General features: G+C 40.9%; 1 long non-coding RNA gene across 2 annotated transcripts in view; it reads right to left on the bottom strand.

Moving 5' to 3' along the window:
• LOC125645371 (uncharacterized) overlaps window positions 1-15,666 on the bottom strand; it is a 277,583-nt gene that overhangs the window by 108,596 nt on the left and 153,321 nt on the right. For both annotated transcript variants that reach the window (XR_012664583.1, XR_007359289.2), the window contains exon 3: window positions 13,262-13,397. This is a non-coding gene — a long non-coding RNA (uncharacterized LOC125645371). The remainder of the gene's footprint in view (window positions 1-13,261; window positions 13,398-15,666) is intronic.

Here is a 15,666-nt window from a genome sequence, read left to right as displayed (position 1 = left end):
ACAAAATGGCATGTCTGACGAGTTCTTTCAGAAATATGGCTGTTCTCACTTTCAGGCTGTGCTCCTAGATAATTCCATAAATTTGACAAAGAACAATGGCAAAGGGCTACTCAAAGCTAACAGGGAGTTTGGGGAGCAAGCTTACAACACACACAGAAATTCAAATACACAGGAGTCGAGGACTTGAACTAGACAACCTTGTATACTGCTTAAGGTAGTGAATTAGGACACCCAACTATAACAGTGATGCCATACATGATTAACGCTTTGCACCAAATTATGCTAATATCATTACCTCAAGGACACAAATTCATTCAGTATTACGGAGGTGGGCATGGAAAATCATCCTGTATATGACCTGTATGGGTAGATTTCCTGATCCTGCAATAGCTGGTATTAATATCTCACTTTATAAACTGAAGTTGTACTTAGTGAAATCCCCCCCTCCATATACAGTATAAGAGCCTTGGTCACCCCAAGCTTCTTATTTATGAGTGGGAGTGATGGTGTCTTTACTGTCAGCCTGAAAATCATATGTTAAAAAAATTGTCTTTATCTGTTTTACTAATAATATTTTAGATGAAAAGTAAAGGCAATTTTCTGAGCTGAGGAAGTGATGCCATTTTTCTTTTTATGCTGATACAAAGTAATCACTTATTCAGTTAGGGTTGTATTCATTCCTGGAATTAGAACTGGACAGTAATTGTGCTCATAATAGTAAGTGTACTTTCAGATTGACTTTAGTTATTCTGTGATACATTCCATACAGTCACCCGAACACTTGTATATTGAGGAGGATTAGTTTTGTTCAGAATGAGCTTCTCTTATAGTACAAAAATAAAAATTAACATACAGTATTTCAGAAAAACTAAACATTACATTGCCTACTGGAATGTCAGATTATAAAGTACAGAAGCTAATGAAAAAGTAAACTATAGGATGATTAATTTACAGCATTAAATATACCCAGTTCAGAGACAACACTATAGATGAGACTGAGAAAGAATGTAAAAGAAGAAGAAATACTTTTTTATGGTGAAAACGAGAGGTTTATTTTCAAAGCTCCTGAGTTCCTGCAACTCTCTCTGATTTCATTGAAGCTGTAGACAGCTCAGCATCTCTGGAAAACAGAGCATGCCTTACCAAAGCTTCTCATTGCATAAGTGGCAGTATGTTTTAAGTAAATGTATTGCTGCACAAAGGTGCTGGATTTGCATTCCCGTAGTCCACTTTTCATCAAATAGGTTCAGTGCCAACAGAGACATTATCATTGAATATGCCTAAATTTTTACTTCTAGACATTAGAGGATTATCCAGTTACCAAGTACATTTAGAGCCAAATTTTCACACATTGGGCTCCATTTTAGCAATGCAGTTATTTGCACCCACTAGTTAGGTCACCCACAAAATGGAGGTCTGGCTAAGACTAGTCTGTAAATCTAAGCCTGAACGCCTTGGCCTCTTTCCTGATATCACGACAGGTGCCAATTAGTACTAATTGTGGTGGGTTTTTGACATGTTTCTAAGCAGCCACTTCTCTGCTAAGAATTGGATGCAACCTCCAACACACTGTGACTAGGCCTCCAAACACCTTTCAGATGATAATTCCTGATCACTAAACACGTGGGCAGAATTTGATGACCTAGGTGAAATGCTATCCACCCCATTAACAATCCACTGGCACTTTTACTCTGGCCCTCATTTTTATTTTCTCTTCATAGCTCCTATCACCACAGCAACCATCCTAGCAACCAAAGAAGATTGGACATGGCTTCCCATCAATGCAGGTCTTAGCAATGGCCAGAGGAGTCCACATTTCCCTCCATCTCATCTGGATCTGGTATTGTCCCTTATGATGTTACTAGAATTTCTTGCTGTTCTTTTGGTGATCATTCATCTTCCATTTTAAGGGAATATGTGCCATGTGCAATTCTCATCTAGGCTTATTACACATGACTTCAATAGAAACAATCATGAAACAACTTTGAAATAGTGACTAATTAGACCCATGACACTTTAACCTTTGATAGGTCACAATGAGTGCCCAATATGGGGCCACACGTTCTGGACATCTAAAAAGAGCAGAATATCAAAGCAGAGATCTGCTTGGCAGGTCTAAAAGGGTATTCTCGCTCATAATCTAATGTAATTCTCAGCATCAAAGAGGCTTTATGATCATACCTTATCATACTCCTCAATTCTTCTAAATTTTTGTGGCATTATCGCAGTGTTGCAATCCTTTCCCCTGCTATTCTTTATTATTATGGTCATCCTAAGGGCCATCCAAAAGTAAGGCCCCATTGTGCTGGGTGCTGTAAAAACACAGAGCAGTAGATGATCTCTGCCCAGAATGCTCACAGTCTAAATAGACAAGCAAGACGCAGGGTGTTGGAAAGGGTAGAACACACAAGCAGAGTGAACTATGTGATGGCAGCAAATGTCATGGTGGTTGTACTAATTTTTGAGGGGGGGTAGGTTACTTAGGCAGGGATCAGCTAATAGGAAAAAAAAGGGAAGGCAAGGTCAGGGAGAAGCAATTCTCACCCCACATTTCAATATAGGAAGGACGTTGGCAGAGGTCAGCTGCTGCACAGTGGGTATGCCAGTGCTTCCTCGTTTAAAACCTATCGTGGCATGTTTCAACAGCAGAAAAATATGTATTGCAACAGCAAGTATCTTATGGTTTATAGCCAGTGCAACTGTTATGATTACATTACAGTGCTGGTGTCCCTTTTGTGGCTACAAATTTCAGAAGCGCCAAACCATGTTTCATACAGTTATCAGACTTTTTATAGGTAAAGCTGATTTTACTCATTTATGGCCTGATCCTGCAAACCTTCCATGCCTGGCTCCCGTGGTGGGAGTTCCCAGCATGGGCAGCACAAAGAAATAGATCCTTCATTTTAATTGTTTGCTTATGATTTATATATAGTGGCCATTGTGCACTAAGGAGGAGATTTTCAAAGGCACATATGGAGTTAGAGACATCCCGTTCCCATAGATTTCAGATTGAAAATCAGTGGGAATTGGGTGCCTAAATGCCCTTTGTAGCTTTGCAAATCTCCTCACAGGTGTTTCACAAACGAGATCCCTGCCCAAGTTGCTTACAAAGCAGCCAGCTTACAGAAGGATGAGAGGGGCTGGGATGTAACAAAAAAGCCTGTATCTGAATGAAGGGGTGTTGTTTTGGTTCACTGACAGCCCTAAAAACTATATATGTTTCAAGATGAAATAATTAGTTTTTTTTTAAAAAGTAAAAACAACACGAGACTGACCATCAGCAATTAAGTTGCAATGGAATTGTCCTTAGATTGCCATAATGTGCTGGTGGTATTTTATGGGCACAGAGTATGCCCGATAGTAACAGAGTCAATCACTATGAGGAAAAGCCATGATCAGCATGAACAATGCAGGAACAAAAATCAAATAATGATTCAACTCAGTCCACACAGTACCATGTTTATCTAGCCTTAGAGTTATTAACCCTCAATTTGCTCATACAGCTCCTGCTATCAGTGGAAAAGTCTGGGTAAAGATCAAGGCTAGAATGTAGTCTTACAGCTGAATAAACTAGGAGCCGAACTTGACCCTCAGTTTGGCCTTATCCAGGCAGAGCTCTGTGCCATACCCCACTGGCTACACCCCTTCGCACGCATGTAAATGAGGGCTGCCTTTGGCCTTATATTATCCTTAAGGGCCCAATTCAAATCTGATGTAAAGGGGGCAACTCCATCAATTTAGGGGCATTTCAGCCAATTATACCTGGTCTGAATTAAGCCCCACATCTCTTCAAAATCCTATTGAAAAGGTTCACAAAAATCTTCATTTGCAATGCATACTGTAGACTATAATCAGAGTAAATCTGTAAACCAATGCACTGTGGCTGCCAAAGACGAATTACAAAACTGGAAATATTACTTTTTTTTTCTCAAATGAAGCCTGAAGCAAAATGAGTTTCTTTGCCAGACACCTTCAAATCTCCAGGGATTAGCTTCCCAGACTGGCATAACCAGATGCTTTAAACATAGTTCTGAGTTGGCATTAAAGGTGTGGTCTCTGGCTTTCAGTTTTGCACATTTAAAATCCTTCCCAATGCTGTCACAATTTCTGAGGCGACTTGTTGCTGGCCATTGTTCTGTTGCAATGGAAAACCTGTCCAGTGTCCTTCAACCACTAACCCTTGTTTCCATTGAGGTCATTTGTGGCTCAGGTGAGCACACTGCCAGAATAGCAAACTGTTACATAAGAAGCCCGTCTAAGCTCAGGAGCTTCTTGTCGTATGACTGGTGTGGACGATGGCCTTTGCTGTGAGCCTGAACAGCACCATGGGGCTCACAATGAAGCGAGACCCTTGAAACAGCAGAAAACCCTCACTGGCAGGGAACTCAGACTAAGCCACTGAGAGGATGAGTGGGAACATTCAGAACCGATCCTGGTGTCATGTTTTCAGTGTGATTTCTGTAAAGGCATCTCTCCAAAAGCAGAGGAGAGGAGGCACATTATAAACTGAGTCCTCAAATAGGATCTTGAAGAATTCCCACCCCCCACCCCCGAAAATCTGAAAACCTGAATATTGGAAGGGAAAAATTCACATTAGTCATCAAGATGCTTCAAACTACTCTTTTAAATGCATTTCACCCAAAAAGCATGAGAGGAATTGAGGGCGCGGATAAGGCATTTTAAGGCTCAGCCCATCTGCTATCTTTGCCCACCACACACACAAAAAACACATCAGAGAAATGTAATGGTCTGTTCTCATTCATGCATATGAATTATTTACACAGAGATGCCATTAGTATTACAAGTTTCCTGCAAAGGACTTGTGTTTTGATGTCAGAATAGACCCCTAGATTAGGAGAAAGAGAAGGGAAATGAACAGAGCAACATATAACAAACTAAGGCTTAAGGGTTCATGGGATTTGCATTCCTGAAAGACGTGGGGACCCCACCCACTCAAGCCTGCTGGCAGAAGGTGGGAACATACCCTGGTTGATTAATCAGTTTGATCCTGCCTTATTCCACAAAACAAACCACTCAGCCCTTCAAGAATATTTTGCATTTTGTCTTTTCCAACAAGGGAGTATACCTGAGCCCTTGTCTACACTGAGGGGTGAAATCCTGGCTCCACAAAGGCAATGGGAATTTTGCCACTGACTTCATTAGGGGCAGGATTTCACTCCCAGTGTAGCTATTATTATTAATAACCGTGTCTATTATGACAGGTTTCAGAGTAACAGCCGTGTTAGTCTGTATTCGCAAAAAGAAAAGGAGTACTTGTGGCATCTTAGAGACTAACCAATTTATTTGAGCATGAGCTTTCATGAGCTACAGCTCACTTCATCGGATGCATCACGAAAGCTCATGCTCAAATAAATTGGTTAGTCTCTAAGGTGCCACAAGTACTCCTTTTCTTTTTGTGGAGTAGTGTTATTCAAAGTGAGTAAGGGTATGAGACTCTGATCATGTGGTCACACAAATGGTCACGTAGGTGCCAGCATTCATGCCAGGTTTTAAACTTCACCCTTCAGTCATTCTGTGCCAGAGCAGTTCATAACAGTGTAGTTAGAGTTTTCTACAATAGGAAAAGTATAGTTTTTTTCCCCCCAATCTCCCATAACTCAAAAATATTTGAAGAAATCTTTCTCATCCGTGATTCGCACACACACTCTACTTTGGAGCAGAAACCAAACATGAAAAATGCCAGTTCCCAAAGATGCATGGTTTAGAAGGTTAGGCACATGTGAAAACCTAGGGTTGTAATGTTTTGCAACCCTAACGATAGCAGTTTTTTGATAGATAAGCAGAACATAATCAGCCAAATTCAGCAAGGATAACAGGGCTAACACTCTTACAAAAGGCTCCACATGATCTCTAATGAGCAGCATAAGTGACCAGCACCTCAGTTTTACAGCTCCTTTGAAAAACAGCACCTCCAGCATCACAATACCCCATCACATCATGCCAGGGCAATGGCTCTGTAGTAAGTCAAAGGGGAGAATGCTACTTACTGAATTACCAACACCACCTTCCTTCAGTACCTAGGTCATCTGAGAGCTTTCCTGTTCAAGTGCTGAGCCAGTTAGTTAGTTAGTGAAATCTGGTAAGACCATACAAGAAGAAGATATGACTGCAAGCCAAATCTTTGAAAGATTATCAAGAGATTTTGTCTTTCATCCCTTTTTGGAGGGAGACTGAAGGAAGATCATCTTAAATTCTTAAATAATAGAATACAATATGGTTTTACCCCATCATCTTAGTAATATAAACACAAAAATGACAAATACATGTCTAATTGCACAGCTATTTTGTGGTAAAATACTTCAAGCCTCTAATACTATCAAAAAAGAATTACTTTAGTTAGCGACTTTGGAACATTATTTTCCTTAAAATTGGGAAATTGCTGAAATTACTCCCAATTATGAATTGTTCTCGTTGGGAGCAATACATATCACTGTCCCTCCTATCCATTTGGTTGAAGGGGGCGGGGAGTTAACTAATGGTAAATTCTGAGATGTGCTCTATCATTCATAGCTAGATAACATTAGTTCTTCAAGATCTCTTAATTTGAATCTGATTAGAATGCTTTTGTTCAATGCATTTGGAGAAAACAGCAGATGCAGGTGTGGGTGTATAGTTATGGAAACTATAGGCCTTTTGTTAGGACATATGGTGATGTTATGTTCAGTAAAGGTTTTAGCCAAGATTTTCAAAACTTGGAGCCTAACTTTTAGACAATAACATCCATATTTAGGCTCCCAAATAAGAAGCCTGTTTTTCAAAATGGATGAGTACCCAGCAGGCTCCCATTGAAGTCAATGAGGGCTCAGCACTTTTGAAAAATTGACCCCCACTTATTTAGAAATTTAAATATGGATTTGGGAGTCTAATTTTATGCTCCAGAGTTTTGAAAATCTGGACTGAAATCCTGGCCTCACAGAAGTGAACAGCAAAATGCCCATTGACCCCAAGGTCTTTATGGAGATTAATTTGAAAAGACCACATTACTCCTTAGTAACAAAGCCCCATGTTACATATGCAGGCCTTCCCAAGTAAGTGCTAATAAAACCATTATACTACATATTTTACAGAATAACTACAGGCATTTTAGAAGGGCTAGGGATGGTTCTAAACATGTTTATTGGTACTTTTTACTTTCATGTACGATACATTCCCATTTATCTGAATTCCCTTTATCTGAAAATCCTAGTTATCCGAATCCACATACCCAATGTAGCCCTATGTTAATTACTTTGAATAATTTCTCAGTGAGCCTCTTAGTGCTAATCGATACAAAGCTGTTGATTAGTGCCAATGGGCGCTAAGAGGCTAATTGAGAAGTTATTAGTGCTAAAGTAGGACTACATGGGGGATGCATTGTGGATTTGGATAACTATGATTTCTATATCAATGAAACAGCAACTCAAAATGGCACTTCTGTTTATCTGAACGCCTGGTTATTTGAAAGTTTCAGATGTCCCCCAGGCCATTTGGCTAAACAGGAGTGTACTAGATTCTGTACATTCTCATGTATAGGGGCCCCTACTCACTCCCACTGAAGCTAATGACAATTTTGTCTGTGTAAAGACCTCAGAACCAGTCGCTATGCATACACAAAGTATTGTTTATAAGGAAACTGCAGTGCAGTGAAAATTACTATAATTAGATGGTTAGTTCCAAAGATCATGAGTTGTCCTACTGCACCTTCAGGGTTTCATGAAATATGTGTGTCCTCAGAAAGAGCTGTCAAAATAGACACTGTTTTAGTGACCCAAAGTCTCTCATTACATTTATCTTATCTCCCACCAAACACCTTTGAAGGAACATAATTACAGAAGTCAAAAGCATCAGAAGTGTTTTCTGATAGCAACCTAGTGATCTGTCCATACGATGGTGAGATATGGAGGTTTGATTGTGATGCAACAGGAGAAATTGTCCACCTTACAGTTGCGCCATCCAAATTACCAACAGTTAAAATGACTTCCTTTCTGTAATGGACAGTGCTCCCCTGCTGCTCTGTAAAGATCTTAATCTCTTATCTGTGCTACTTCTACTTCCTAAGAAACTAGAGAGCAAAGAACCTGATTCATTTAGCATTTGGCTTTTGGTAGCAATCTGTTTACTGCATTTCTCCATAAGAGTCATCTGAAAAACATGCTTCACTGTACAGGAGCTGTGCAATGGAAGATAAATGTAAAATGATAGTGGTGTTGTTCAAGGTGGTTTATTTTCTCCTCCACATCACTATTCTCCTTTCCCTCAGAGGTTTGTGAATGACCCATATTAACCGTTCCTGAGGAATATGGAAAAGATGCATTTTGGAAATGAGATTGAGCTAGATCCTCAGCTGCTCCAGCACTCTGCTTAGTGCCGCTGAGGGAAGTGGCAAAGATCGGTCCATGCCCCCTTAGTTCTTCATTATCCTGGGCATCACTGGGGACCATTTTGGTTCCTGACATAATCTAGAGCATCCACAGGGCTGCTCTGAATTACACTCAGTTGTAATGACAGTCACAGGACTGTTCCACAGCTGGGGACTGTTGGAGCACAGCAGCATCCCAACAATGGAGCCTGGGGATGACATTAGTTTTTCACAGCCAGCGAATCCCAGTCTGATTGCTGAATCTTTTTTTTTACCTGCTTTGAGCAGCCAAAATGCAAGTTATCTTTTGTCAGCAGGACAGGCCTACACACATACATCATCTATGGTATGTGAAGCCTCGGAATATGAGGCCAAATTCACTACTGGCCAAAGTCATTAATGTCAAGGGAGATACACCTGCTTAGGCCAGCAGCAAGTCCCTTTTACATGAACAGGTGAATCACGCCAACATGAACCTTGATTCTTTGGGGGAGATACACTATAGACAGAGCTTTAAATACACCTAGTTGCTTGAGCTCCTCTGCTTAAAATCACAGAGTGTCTCCTTCAGTTTCAGGAGGTGAGAACCAAAATGATACTTGGCCTCCAAACAAAACCTGGCATTTATTCATTTTCCAGGGCTTTCTTAATGCCAATTCTGTAATATTCTTCTTTCAGAGAAATGTTACTAATAATGAAGACATTTTGTGAAGAGTTCTAAGATTTATACCAACTGGCGGTACACTCAATCTCTAATTGTTTTTTGGAACAATCATCATCTTATTCATTGCCAATCCTTTTCCCAAAATAATTTGGGCCATGCTATCCTGGTTTAATGTAGCCGTTGTACAAAGATATATAAATATTCTGCCGTAAGGGGTGTTAAACCCTGAAGCATCCAATTAAGAGGTAGATAATTAATTACTAGCGGTGAACAAAGACCATTCATAAACTCTGACTTTGTCCAATTACTTTTATACCAAGACACTGAGGTGACTTTGTCAACAAGTTTAAACAAAACATCGGAATGTCCTCAGCAGAGAAGGAAATTTTATATTGTTTTGAATTGACTAAAGTAGTATTGTAACCCTTGAAGTTGCTTAGGTCCTGTGGGACTAGCCTGGGATTTCAAAGTCAAAATTAACTGCAGTTAGAGAATGATCAAGATCTTGAGTTATCTGGCTAAGATTGCAACATATCCTTGTTTTATTTATTTATTTATTTATTTACTTTATTAGAAAACTCAACCGGTCTGGCTGTATAGCAAATGCTGAATAACTATTTCTATTCTTGAAGTTCTAATATTTGAAAAAAATCTTGCAACCTGAAATCCTGTTTACTAAATCATGCTAGACTACTAATAATCATACGCGCTGACTCCATGGGTGCTCTGGGGCTGGAGCACCCACGGGAAAAAAATGGTGGGTGCTGAGCACATACTGTCAGCCCCCTTACCAGAACCTCCCCCTCCCCCCAGCGCCTCCTGCCCACCCGCATGCCCCACCGATCAGCATCTCCCACTCCTTCCCAGCGCCTACTGCCTGCCACGGATCAGCTGTTTCGTGGCGTCAGGAGGCATTGGAGGTAAGGAGGAGGAGCAAGGGCGTAGTGCATTTGGGGGAGGGGCGGAACTGGATGGGAAAGGGGTGGGAAGAGATGGAGTGGGGGCAGTGAGGGTGTAAGAAGCAGGGTGGGGCCTTAGGAGAAGGGGTGGAGTGGGGGCGGGGCCCGGACAGAGCTGGGGGGAGCACCCTCCAGCAGATTAGAAACTCAGCACTTATGCTAATGATACTTTTACCCATTTCTGATTATGACAAACTATTATTCTAGCAGACAGATCATATTGGTCCAAATCCAGACCTGATTTAAGCAGCTGCAATGGCTTACAAATGTTGAAATTTGGCCGATTTAATTAAATAAAACAAAACACAAATACAAAAGTCAGATGTGAACCGTAACCATCTCAGAACATTCTGAGGGATTTATTTTCAAAGCTAGCGATGCCCTTAGCTTGTGTCTATAAATAGTGTGTGATTGTATTTCAAGTATTTATGCATGCAGATGGACAGTTGTATATCTAACTGGCCATTTGCCATGGATACGATCAATTGTGCATGCAAGATATGTGGAATTTACATACCTCTAAATTTGAAAATCAGGCCCCGAGTAAATTCAATAAGGGTTCCAAACACCCCTCAGAGACAGCACAGGTGAATACAAAGGTGAGTTAAATATTAAATTTCAGCATTTATCCCAAATGTTTAGTATAGTCAAACTGTTATGCTCCATTTGGGTTACATATCTTTAACGGGACACTTTCCTGTGGTTGCTGCCCAGTGATATTTGGCCACTTTGTATTCTCTTTTCAGCAGTGCAATTATAAAATTAATTCACAACATCTGGTTTCTGTTATGGTATAAACATGTCTCAGGAGTATTTGACTGAGAGAGCCATGCAGCTGAGCAGTTCTGGAAGCCAAGCTACAAAGGAAAGGATTCACATTCCCTCAGAGATACCTCTGCACATGCAGCATTCAATCCTAAGTGACTGTGTTGGTGTTATTATGCGATTGGGATTCTTTGCATGGCTATATGGACATAATTTACTAAAGGAGAGAATGCACCCTCCCTGTAATGGAATGTTTCACGAACACAAAATAACTTCTTTCCAGCCAACCTGGATTCCCCAGCATTCTGAGAGCAGCTGGAGATGGCACATTTAGCAAAATGAAAGTGTGTCGGAGAATTGCTGATGCTTGGTGTTGATGAGTGTGTGTGGAGGGAATGGTCTGTTTAAAATAAGGTCCTGTGAGACATCAGGGATTTATCAGGTGTGTGTGTTGGAGGGATGGCTCAATTTCTCCAACATAGCTTCCTAATTAGGACATCCACTCCCCATCCCAAATCCGGATCTTTAAATTGGCAAACAGACACCTGAAATGGGCATTTATGCAACTTCATGTCAATTTAAGCATTGGCTAAAAGGTGTGAATGCCCTATTTAGGTTCTTATCTTTGGAAGTGTGGGCTTCCATACGTGTATGAGGGGAAAGGGAAAGCCATAAGCCTATCCCATAAAATGTAGTGGTCACATCTACCTTGGCACCTCACTGGTTGCATAAGTGCTGCTAAATCATTTCCCTTCGACTGCAGTGTTGTTCCTTATTGTACATTCTATAGTGCTTTGTCTAGTCTACGTTTAAATGTTACAAGTAGAGCTGGTTGGGAAATGACTTTTTTGCAAGAAAAATTTAGACAAGAGGATTTTCTCTCTCTCTCTCGGTGTACATATATATGAATAAAGTATGGGTTCCCATACTTCAAGGAAACCTCAAATTTTTAACAAAACCAGATTTTTTTCTGCCAAAATTTCTCTTACTCCAAACTACCATATTCCAGTGAAAAAATGTGGGTGGACAATTTTCAATCATCTCGAGTAACATGTGATAGGGGAGATCCCGTGCTATCCTCTTACCATGCTAGAACACAACCCTGATAATTTCTTTAGACAAGTTTTATCAAACCAAAGCCTGAGATTTGATTTTGGTCACATGGAAACCTACTTGAGTTTCCTAGAAAAGGACAAGATCATTAGAACATCCCATTAATTCTACAAACCCTGGAGCAAATCTGCAGCCATACCAATACAAAGTGCCAGTGAATAGTCCCAAGATTTAAGTGCCATGCACTGGGAAATAGTAGCTGTTTTTATTTCAAAACAAAAACAGAACAATAGTTAATCTCTATTCATATTCTTATCATCCTAAGTGAGTGGTGACAGGTAGGGTGTAAACATAAACATATGCAAAAAAGTGTGTAGGTTTTAATTAAGTGAACCTGACCGAAAAAATAATTGGGATGAAAGCTATTCTTAGCAACTGCGTTCTGTTGTTTGATTAGCATGAACACTTGTTTACCGTTTTGTGACTACAGTTTGCTCGGGTTTCAGTTAGTTAGAGATGAGCACAAGCAGCTGTGTGAGTCTTGCCAATCAGTCAAGGCCCAGGTGTCTCTTGCTCTAAGATATCAATAAACTCTGGTTTGTGTCTCTCAGTGGAGTTTTGTTTCACTAGATTGCACTGGTGTATCTACTAAATCCCATTCTTGGATGAAACCATTGAGAGAGCTCCTTCAGTGTCAGATTTTTTCTTCTGTTACATGTCCCTTGCTAATTATAGAATTATCTGAAGGGCTTTTTAAGTGATAATGACTGTAAAACACAGTCCAATGGTGCAATTACATTTCCTCTCTCTAAGTGAGGCTAAAGATTAACTGATTTTGTCTTAACATGCCAGTTTTTTGACAACCTTGTAATGTTTCCTAATCTCTGACTAATTTCTAACTCACAATCTAAGTAGTGCAAAATAGGTAACACAAAATTGCCATTATAAGCATTTTTCTGCAGCAAGAACATTGAGAGCAAAAGAGAGTAGAAATAATCAGACCTTAGATTCCTTCACAGATTATTTGGATTTGGATTGGATCAATTGGCATAATGGCTAGTGTAGATTATAAAAACATATTACATAATTTTTCATATTCTGTAACTTACAAATAACAAAATTGTATGCGCTGTTTGCTCTTAAGGAATGATTTGCACACTAATTTCATCTTCAAATTCAGTTTTCAAGCAATTTTTCTGGATTATCCTCCCATAACAGCCAGGGAGCAATGCTAGATAAAGCATCAGATAGAGAAACTGCTGCTCTGGCAAAGGAATGACCAGATAGGCATGAAAAGTATTCATATAATCACAGTGATCATGGATTTGTGCCTAGACTGGGATGCACTTTTCATTTGCAAGCAGGCAACTAGCTGTGTGTGTGCAAAAGAAGAAGGCATTTCCATACATATTTGGATACTGACAATCAAACCCTGGTTATGCAACCTTTTTCCCTACCTACCTGAGTCAAATTCCTTTACTGTGCCAGGTGGCAGTGAGTGGTTGGAGAGTCAGACCACGGGATCGTTCAAGGGGATGTTTCCAGAACTGCTGAGTATGAGTCTATGGAAGGAGTTCCGGCAACGGACAGAGGTTTCCTGTTGAACAGAAAGAAGAGAGTAAAAAATGGTGATGTGCCTCTCTCCCTGAATTTAACAAGAAGATCCATTCTCAGTGGGCTAACAGTATTATAATCACTATATACATCATGTTGTACATCACATGGCACTGGCATAGATATTACATCTCCCTAGCCTTTCAACCTGTCTGCCTTGGATCAAGCCCCCAGCCTTTAAGAGCTCCTGTGGCTGCATGTTCTTTGGCACTGACTGAACCAGCTTTGACAAACCCTAGGGTCGGGTCTACACCACCACTTACTTTGGTGGAGTGTAGAATAAGCCACCTCCCTGAGTGACATAACTTACACCGACGTAAGAGCCAATGTGGACAGCGCTATGTTGGTAGGAGAACTTCTGCCACCATCATAGCTTCACCAGACACGCTACAGTGGTGCAGCTGCACTAATGTAGCACCTCTAGTGTAGACTAGCCCTGATTTGTTAGGTCTCACATGTCCCTGGATGACAGGGAGGATCTCTATCCCTATTTTACTAAGGCATTTGCTCGATGTCGCACAGCAAATCAGGGGCAGAAACAGAACCCAGGAGTCCTCATTCCCAAGCCTCCTGCGCTAACCATTAGACCGCACTCCTCTTTTCTTGAAAAGTTTTCACAGCCAAATAGGAGCATTTTTTGTTATCAAGGATGTTGGTTGGCACCTGATTTTGTATATAATTTGACTGTACAGCAAGGGCCAGTCACACAATATCCAAGTTATTTCTCTGCTTTCAGAATAGGGCAGCAAACTGTACTACCCCAGGCATGTAACTGTGGGCAAATATAAACTTTTTATGATAACTATTAATTCATGCCAGACTTGATTCCAACTCACAGTATTAAACAAAGAAGACAGACAACTCTGCTCCCATATATTTCATTGTGTATGGCTTGTTCTATTGGTGAGCAGCATATGGCATTGTAGGGATCTACTGATATAATTTTGAAATCGATTAGACAGCACTTTCTATTTTTGTATCTTGAAAAAAATGCTTAGTACAGGTGGGAATTGTCACAAATATAACACATGGGGCGAAACTGTGACTGACTGGGCAAGGAGATTGGGAATGGCAGCTGGGGAGGAAAGAGTGGAAGCCAGTAGGTGTGGGAGGACTGAGATCGGAGGAGGAGCTGGAAGGGGAGGAGCTTGGGACTGAGAACCTGTGGGGGAGAGGAAGGAGGGGAGGAAGCAGGGAGACAGATCTGATGAGGATCTGGGAGACAGGGGAAGAACTGGGACTGGCTGAACACAGAAATTGGGATCAGGAGTCAGGGGGTTGATACTGAGTTTGGATGAGGAGTCTGGGAGAGAGACTGGGACTGGGAACCAGTGTGGGAATAGGAAATGGAGGGTGGGGGTGAATGAAAGCAAGGGTGGGAGATTGACAGAGATTGGATAAGGAGCCGGATGGGGGAACTGTGACTGGCTGGGTAAACAGATGGGGGACAAAGAGCTAGGAGGAAGGAATTAGGAATGGCTGGGTAAAGAGACTGGGACTGGGATGAGAAGTCTGAGGAGCGGATATGGGGACTGACTAGGTGAGCGGAATTGGACTGAGATGAGGCGCAAGGGGTGGAAAAGAGAGATGACCAGGACAGGAATAGGTTGGAGGTCATGTTTATCCATATACCAGTAATATCAGTTACTCCATTAGCTCAAGTGGCAGAGGTCTGTGCTAATGATCTAAAGGTTGCAACCCTGCTGGTGAACCACATGGATGTCACTATGATCCCATATGATAGAATTTCTGTTTTTCATTTTGCTTTTTTAATAACCTACAAAATTACACCCAAAAACCCAACATTAAAATAATATCATTAAAGTTTCAAAGTCAAGCATGCAAAAATTAGGAAATGCCAGAATTAAAGTTGCCTGTGCAACCTTAATTTGGCCCCTTTGTGCATATGCATTATGGTACAGCCTTTAATTATGTACTATTTCTGTCTCATACAGTGCACAGGATGGATCTACTCTGGGGCTGAATCAGGATTGAGTAGTGTAGAAGAGTGCTGTCTGTAGGACTCCTGTCCCATTTGTTGCAAAAGTGGGAAGGTGTGTTGTGAATGAGGCAAGGGAATGCAGAAAGATAAAGGATGGACTCAGAATTAAGGCAGTTGAATGCTGCCCTGGAAAATATGATTCTATCCTTGCCTCTTCCACAGAGTTCCTATGTGATGCCAAGCAAGTCACTTAAACCCAGCTTGGCATAGATGGTCACTAACAGTTTATTTTTCATTTTTGGGGTACCTG

This window comes from Caretta caretta, chromosome 12, assembly GCF_965140235.1.
Source record: "Caretta caretta isolate rCarCar2 chromosome 12, rCarCar1.hap1, whole genome shotgun sequence".
Taxonomy (NCBI): domain Eukaryota; kingdom Metazoa; phylum Chordata; order Testudines; family Cheloniidae; genus Caretta; species Caretta caretta.
Note: the sequence above shows the minus strand (reverse complement) of the source record. Positions and strands in the feature narration are given on the sequence as shown.